The sequence below is a fragment of the Cebus imitator genome, unplaced genomic scaffold (assembly GCF_001604975.1).
Source record: "Cebus imitator isolate Cc_AM_T3 unplaced genomic scaffold, Cebus_imitator-1.0 Scaffold823, whole genome shotgun sequence".
Classification (NCBI taxonomy): Eukaryota; Metazoa; Chordata; class Mammalia; order Primates; family Cebidae; genus Cebus; species Cebus imitator.
The window spans coordinates 225,522-234,265 of record NW_016108138.1 but is presented as its reverse complement, the minus strand read 5'-3'; the positions used below and the strand labels follow the sequence as shown (position 1 = coordinate 234,265).

Genomic DNA, 8,744 nt, shown 5'->3' with positions numbered 1-8,744 from the left:
AAAAAAAAAAAAAAAAAGAAAAGAAATTATGTGCAAGGCTGGCGGCCTCATTCGGAGTACCTCGTGAACTCCAGGGACAAGAAACCAAACCAAAAAGCTCGGGCTGATGCAACCCTGACCGGCTCTTGCACTAGAAAACCCACTGGACAACCCGACAACCAGTAGCAGCCCGCCCAGTCCCAATCCCGCTCCTCTGGAGCCAATGAGAGCACCCGACTGTTGCTCCTTCCTCAGAGCCATAAAAACCCCAGGCCCCAGGAAGTCTGCGCGACTTCTCTGGACCCCCTTCCCCGGGCCATAGAACCTCACCCAGGAGCTGAATAAACTGGCATGTAATTTTCTTGTACTGGCCTGTTTCCTCATCTTAAACTCGGCAGTAACCCTTACACTATGTAACTGTACCTAACCAATTAATTGAATTTGGTTTTCTTTATCACACCTTATACAAGTCTTTTCTTCAAGCCCCTTCTATGGATGTGTTAGGGTCACAGCAAGGCAATTCCATAGACCCCCTCCCCGTTCTCCCTTGCTAAGCCGAGTTCACAGCAAAAACAGCCTCACACTTTGCAAACGGCGCACCTGGGTTCCAGGATGTGGTCGCACCAGGCTCTCGAATCCAGGATGGTGACCCAATTAAGCAGGATGTTAGCACTTAAGAACTAAGAGGCAGTTTTTCTTAGAATACCACCCATCCACCTGCAAACTTTCTATATAAACCCCACAGTCTGTAAGCCAGGCTGCTGCCATCACTGCCTGTGGTGAAGCAGCCAGCCTGGCAGGTTGAAATAAACTTGCTAAACCTGACCCTGGGTCTGCTTCTCCATCCTTTCGGTCAACCTCACAGGACGACAAGCTACAAACCATAGCTGAGTACGCTACAATTTTTTAATTACTATTTGATTAAATTCTTTAATATTTTTGCGGTGACTTCTCTACATGTTTAATAGGAGAAACGAAGGACTCAGAACCCCACAGACCAAAGCTCTTCCCATTCATTAACCCGTAACACGAGTCAGGATTCTCCTGTGTCTACCCTTCCGTGGTCCCTGCACAATCTGGGACAGGGCGCTGCGGGAGCAAAGCTGCCCAGAGAGGGCTCCAGGCAAGGGCACAGTCACTGCGCAGGGAAGAGACAGGAAGCCCGGGGCCGGCTGCCAGCGCAGCTGCCATCTTATGGCTGAAGGGGACTGAGGCCAAGTTAGGAGAGAACTCCGGACACACATGGCGGAGCCCTCTTTGGAGAGGCCTGAGTCCCGCCACAGCCACTTCCCACCGGTTCCAACCAGACCCTTCCTCTCTCTCTCGGGATCGGACCCGGCTCTCTCACCATTTCTAGGCTTCCAAGGAGTCCTGGCGTCATAGCTGTGGATCTCCCAATACCTGCAGGTCACAATGTCACAGAGGCTGGACCTCTACAAGCAGAGGACACAGGGCAGGAAAGACGAGACGTTCAGCTACCACGGCTGCTAGAGACAAAAGCCCCGCTAAACCCGGAAGCCGCCCTGTCCTGCTCCAGCTGCGTGTCTGATTGGACGGTTTCCAGTTCAGCGTCCTTGATTGGATAACGTTGAAGGCCCTGCCCCTTCAGGCCCTGAATGACAGGAGATGTGATCAGATGCTGGGCTGAATGAAGACTGAATGACAGCCTAAGCAGCAGCCTTTTCAGGGACAGACTCCTCCCTGAGCTGAGCCGAGATCGCGCCACTGCAGGCCACTCTGAGCAAACTGTAAGGCTGGTTGCCTCGCGGGAGCTAAGTGGACACACCCACCCCTCTCCGCTCCTGATAACTCCGTCATCACCCCAAGCTCATTATGTGGCCTCGCCACATGGCTTCCCCGCACCCGCCTCTGCATACCATACCCAAGCCCACACTCAGCACCAAACTATGCACTCAATTCCCAGCCCGCCGCTGGAAAACCCCGCCAAAAAAATTTAAAGAAGCCCCACTAAACCCTGTCCAACAGCAGTCGGCCCCATACGCCCCGGCCGGCCCGGTTACCCAAAGTCCCGCCCGCCTACCAATGACAGCTCGCCCGTGCACGTCCTCTTTCCCTATAGCCAATGAAACTGCCTTCGCTTTGTTTCCCCAATAGCCAATCAATTGCCTCCACTCCCTATAAAGCCCCGCCCAGCGGGTCGCGACTTCTCTGGCCCCTTTCCTGAACCGTAGAACGTCGCCCGGGGGTTAAATAAATTGGCTTCTCATTTTCTTATACCTGCCTCAGTTTCCTCATTTTACCTCGGCAATAAACCTTAGACAGAGCAAGGCTCCATCTCAAAAAGAAAAAAAAATGACTATCATACATTTAACCAGCCAATAGCAGAGATTCTGTGTCTCTTTGCAAGGTTTGGCAACCACATAAGTTTCTGGGTCTTCTCTTCATAAAGACCATACAGAATTGGCATTCACTTGCGTACTGTGTAAAGCTCTTGGATGGTACAGACAGTGTCATCATAGACCCTAGCACACAGGTGAGGTGTGTTTCTCACATGCATAACACAGCAACCCTTAGGATTGGAACCCACCCACACAGAGCTCGCTGCGGAGGTTCTTAATCTCATAACTGAATACAGTCCACAGTTGAAATTGTGACTGTCATATGTGAATATCCAGCCAGAGTTGAAGTGGTAAAACATTTCTAAATCAGCTCATAGCAGATAGAACTCTCTTATCTAGATTCAGCCAACTGGAGACATGTTTACTCTCGTACCTGAGGTATGATCATGGGTCCATACCAGCATAAAGGTCTCAGACTAGATTGCAAATCTTATGCATACAGTATAAAGCCCTCAAGTAGGACAGAAAATGTCCTAACACATCTCAACACATAGGTGAGAGTGTGACACTTATATGCAGACCCAGCTGGCAATAATGATTATCATCCTTCCGCAGCCCGCTGTTGAGATTCGGAATCTCAAAACCAACAAAAAAGGCCAGCATGGTGGCTCACACCTGTAACTGCAGCACTCTGGGAGGCTGAGGCAGGCAGATCACCTGAGGCCGGGAGTTTAAGACCAGCCTGACCAACATGGAGAAACCCCATCTCTACTAAAAATACAAAATCAGCTGGTCATGGTGGCACACACCTGTAATCCCAACTACTCAGAAGGCTGAGGCACGAGAACTGCTTGAACCCAGGAGGCTGAGGTAGTGGTAAGCTAAAATCATGCCATTGTACTCCAGCCTGAACAAGAGCTAAACCTCATCTCAAAATAATAATAATAATAATAATAATAATAATGTTTCAAAAGTTGAAAAATTGACCTTTTTTATTTTTATTTATTTATTTATTTATTTTTTTTTTTTTAAAGACGGGGTTTCACCTTGTTGGTGAGGCTGGTCTTGAACTCCTGACCTGGTGATCCACCCGCCTTGGCCTCCCAAAGTGGTGGGATTACAGGCATGAGCCACCACACCCGGCCAAAAATTGACTTTCATTCTTGAATCAAGTCTACAGGTAGGCTGGTGACTCTCAGACCAAGATTGAGCATACCTGAGACTTGAGAGACTGTGAGTCCACTAAGAACACATAGTCTAGAGGACGGGTTGAAGGTCTTATGCACAGATCAAGTCCATGGTTGAGACTGCGACTCCAGAACATAGATCCAACATAAAGGAGATGTTAATTCTCATACCTGGAACCTCAACATGTGCAGGATGGTTAATCTCATTTATGGACCTTCCTGTAGCTGTGATCGTGACATACGCCTCTGTCCGGCACCTGAGTTTTTTGACTCTCCTGCGTGGGCTCAGTCCACAGACTGGATTGTGACACATCACTGAACCCAGGATCTAGGTGATGTAAATTTATTCCTGCCTTGGCGCTCCTCACAGGGAGCACTGTGACATATTACTGCACCTAACATAGGGGAACCATAACCAGGTTATGTGACTCTCCTGCCTGTGCCTTGCCCACATGGACCACTGTGACATATTGCTGGGTCTAACGTAACTCTCTTGCCTAGGTCCTATCTACAGAAAGGATTGTGACACATCTCTGTGCCCATCACACAGGTGACCTAACTCTCTTTTCCTGCCTGTTTTCTGCTTACAGGGGGGTATTGAAAGAGACTGCTAGCCCCAGCCCCTAGCCGATGTGAGTCTTCTCTTATTTCTAGGTTTTGCCCATGGGGAGCATTGTGACATATCACTGAGCCCAACACCAAGGTGATGTTGCTCTTTTGCCTTGGCCCTGTGCTCAAAAAGCATTGAGACATATTGCTGGTCCCAACAGCAGGTTGCTGTGTCTTCTGCCTGGACCCCGTTCACAAGGGCATTGTGATATACCTCTGGGCCCATCAACTATTTGATGTGTCTCTTCTGTCTTGCCTAGGCTTTCTCCATGGAAGATATTGTGACATAACTTTGGGCCCAGCACCGAGACAATGTGACTTTTTCCTTCTGCCTGGACCATGCCCACAGAAGGGATAATGACTTATCACTAAGCGCAGCACTCATGATGTAATTTTTCTACCTGATGTTCCTCATAGGAATGATTTTGACATGTTTCTGGGTTCATCACCTAGTTGATGTGACCCTTCTTATTTTCAGACTTGTTCAAAGTGGAGATTGCTACATATTGCTTGGTCCAGCTCCTGTGTGATGTGACTCTCCTCTCATACCTCGGTGCTCCCCACTGGAGTGATTGCGACATATAGCTTGGCCCGGGCTCTAGTTTATGTGACTTTTCTCTTGCTCCTTAGCCCTGCTCACCTGGGGGCATTATAACATATCTGAACCCATCACCTAAGTAATGTGACTCTCTTGCCTGATCTCCTCAGGGTGTATTGTTATATGTTGTCAGACCCAGCAACTAAGAGATATGACTCTTTTCTGCTGCTTGGGTTCTGTCCAATAAAAAATTGTGATGTGTCAATGGGCCCAGGTTATGTGATGTCCCTCTCCTCCCTGGGCTGTACATACATTGCTATTGTGGCATGGCTGGGTGCAATGTCTAGGTCATGTGAGTCTCCTGTATGGGCCCTGCCCACTGGGGCATTATCACGTCATGTTAGTTACCTAGGTGATGTGACTCATGCCTTCCTTCTGGGTCCTGACAAAAAGAAGGATACTGACTTATCACGGGACCAAGCACATAATGATGTAATTCTCTTCTTTTACTTGGGCCTTGCATAATTTTGTTATTGTGACATATTGCTGGGTCCAAAACCTAAGAGATGAGAGACTTTTGCCTTGGACCTGCTTACAGAGGGCTTTTTGGTATTTCCCTGCATCTATCACCCGGGGGATATGTCTCTCCTCTGCCTGCACCCTGCCTTCAGGGAAGATTGTGACATAACTCTGGGTCCAACAACTGGGTCATGTGTCTCTCCAGCCTGGGCATTGCCCCCCAGAAAGCACTGTGAGATATTGCTGGTTCCAGAAACTAGGTGATATGACTATGCCGACTGTACCCTGCTTTTAGAAGGAAATTGTAACATATCACTGGCTGAGTACTCAGGTGATGTGACTGTCCTGCCCGCACATTTTGTTGATTTGAGGTATGAGAGTTATTATCTCACCTATGAGCTGAACAAAAATATACTTTACAGTCCCACCTGTGCATAGAGAGTGAGCAAGACAGTTACATCATTTTGGTGCTAGACCAGAGATATGTCGCAATCTTTTTTCATAGCAGAAACCAGAAAGAAGAGTCCCCTCACCTGGGTTCTTGGCCAGGGAACCACCCAGAACATGAGTGCTGTGCCCAGTGACATGCCACAATGCTCCCTGTGAGCAAGATCCAGGAAAAGAAAACACATCACCCTGCTGCTGAGCCAAATGTTATACCACAATCTTTCCTGTGGGCAGCATGCAGGCAGCAGAGGAGAGTCACATCTCCTAGGTGACGAATGCAGAGAGATGTCATGAGGCTCCTGAGAATGGTAGGCTCACGCCCTGTTTACAGGGCATAGACAGGTACCTCCCATCTTCCAGGTGTTTGGTCTAGTGATATGTCACAGTACTCAAAATATGTGGGACCTATGCAAAATACAAGTGTCAGAATTACCTAGGTGCTAGGTCCAGGAGTATGTCATCATCCCACATTTTGGCAGGGGCTGGGCAAAGAAAAACACGTCTAAACCACAAATGTAAAAATATATCATAGCCAGGCACAGTGGCTTATGACTGTAATTACAGCAGTTTGGGAGCCTGAGGTAGGTGGGTCACTTGAGGCCAGGAGTTCAAGAACAGCCTGGCATACATGGCAAAACCCCAACTCTATTAAAAATACAACAAAAAAAAAATTAGCTGAGCATGGTGCTACATACCTGTAATCCCAGCTACTCTGGAGGCTGAGGCACAAGAATCGCTTGAATCTGGGAGGCCTGATGATTATGTTTGAGACCAAATAGCAAAATATGTTTGTATTTAATCTATTTTCTCCATATATAAACATTGTTGGTCAAGAGTGTGTACAGATGTGAAGACTTAGAGTTTTCATCTCCTTTGGCCCTATCGTCTTTTGTTCACTGTCTGATCTCTGGAAGGAAGGTGGGCCACAGGTGGCCAGCAGTTGTCTACGTGTGATTATTTTATTCCCGCTGCCCTCTGCTCTTTCTTTGGCCACTATCTTTTCCATCCTCAAAACTGAAGGGAGACGTCATTAGGAAGAGGCCCTTCCTTCACACTGGCAGAATAAATTTCTTCAGCCCCTTCACTGCCCCACTTCAGTGTGGCAGCTACTGGTCATGTGTGACTTCTGAGTGCCTGGAATGTGGCTGGGGCTACACTGTGATGTGCTAGAAAGGCAAAATACAGACTTAGTTTCAAAGATATAGTTCCAAATATATACATGCTATATTAATAATTACACATTGCTCATATAATATTTTGGATATATTGGGTTACTTAAATTGTTACAATCAGTTTGACCTGTTTCTTCTTTCAATTTTAATTTTTAAATTTTTTAAAATTTTTGTTTTTGAGAGGGAGTCTCGCTCTTCTTTCTTTTTAAAGTTTGACTACTAGAAAATTTAAAATTTGCTGGGCACAGTGACTCACACCTGTAATCCTAGCACTTTGGGAGGCCGAGGTGGGTGGATCACCTGAGGTCAGGAGTTCAAGACCAGCCTGGCCATCATGGTGAAACCCCATCTTAAAAAAAAAAAAAAGAAAAGAAAATTTAAAATTCACATTTGGCTCACATTGTATTTCAGAAGAGTGCCTCCTTCAAATCTCAGCCTGATGAAAAAAAAGAAGCCAGGAAGGTCATAAAAGCTGAAATTTTAAAATAATTGTTACTATTTTTGTTTGTGAATATCATATAATTTTTTTTCTTTTATTTTTTTGTTTTGTTTTGTTTTTTTGAGACAGAGTCTCACTCTGTCACCCAGCTGGAGTGCAGAGGTGCTATCTTGACTCACTGCAACCTCCACATCCCAGATTCAAGCGATTCTCCTGCCTCAGCCTCCCAAGTAGCTGGGACTACAGGCATGACACACCGTGCCCGGCCATATAATGTATTATGTATAAACGCATGAGACCTTATGCACAAGGTTAAATGCAAATACCATCTGGGGTGGGCCTGGCTCCGCTCAGGGAGGAAGCGCTCCATGAAAACGCTGCAGCTGAGGCTGTTACTGCCTCTTCTTTCAGTCCGACGTCCAAACACATCACCTGTCATTCAGGGCCTGAAGGGGCGGGGCTTTAAACGTCTTCCAATCAGGGACGCCGGGCTGGAAACCTTCCAATCAGACATGCAGCTGGAGCGGACACGGCGGCTTCCGGGTTTGGCGGGGCCTTTGTCTCTGGCTGCGGCGGGAGCTCCGGGTCTCGTCTTCCACGCTCTGTGTCCTCTGTTCCAGGAGGCCCAGTTCTATGGCCCTGTGACCTGCAGGTATTGGGAGAACCACAGCTAAAACGCCAGGACCTCCCGGAAGCCTAGAAATGGTGAGAGTACCGGGTCCGATATCCCAAGAGAGCGGGAATGGGCTAGTTGGAACCGGCGGGAAGTGGCTGTGGCAGGACTCAGGCCTCCCCGCAGTCAGCCCCACAAAGTGCGCCTCAGTTCTCTTTGCCCAACTGGGCCTCAGTCCCTTCAGCTATAAGACGGCAGCTGCACTGACAGCTGGCCAGGGCGTTCTGTCTCTTGCCTGTGTAGTAACTGTGCCCTGGCCTGAGGCCCTCTCCGGGCAGCTCTGCACCCTCAGCGCCAGGTCTCTCCTAGATTGTGCAGGGACGACCAAAGGGTCGTCAAGGGAAAATCCTGACTCGAGTTGCGGGTTTTGTCACACGTGTCGCTCACGTAAAGAGACCACCAGGCAGGCTTTGTGGGGGCAACAAGGTCGTTTATTTTGCGCTTGGGTGCAAGGGGGCCAAGTCCAAGAAACGGGTAGGCAAAGGGGGTAGGAGAGGGAATTGGTTATATAGGTTGGGGCAAATGCTCAGCTAAAGGTGGAAATCTCTCTTGGGGTGGGGGAGGACATCACAAAATGCATGATTACAAGAGTAGGGGTTGGAAATTTATCTTGGGGAGGGGATCGGCATCACAGGATGCATGATCACAAGGGTAGGGTCATTTATTACAAACAGGCATGATCATAAGGGTGGGGAGTATCGGTTGCAGTCAAAAAGGACGGTGCAATGGATTACGTAGTTACAGGGGTGGGGGTTTTGAGAAACCCAATGTCCAGGGGGAAGTTTTTGTAAGGCTGAACAGGAACGATGGTTACAGGTTGCAGAGCAAGTTTGAGGCAGTAACAAGTTGTTTTACTTCTTTCTTTTTTTTTTTTTTTTTTT

General features: G+C 47.9%; 1 pseudogene across 1 annotated transcript in view; it reads left to right on the top strand.

Annotated features, from left to right (window-relative positions):
* The first annotated feature begins 7,590 nt into the window (after positions 1-7,590).
* Positions 7,591-8,744, top strand: part of LOC108297625 — a 31,703-nt pseudogene continuing 30,549 nt past the window's right edge. Inside the window, exon 1 of the transcript XR_005198610.1 lies at positions 7,591-7,895. The product of XR_005198610.1 is annotated as a zinc finger protein 737-like (transcript). The remainder of the gene's footprint in view (positions 7,896-8,744) is intronic.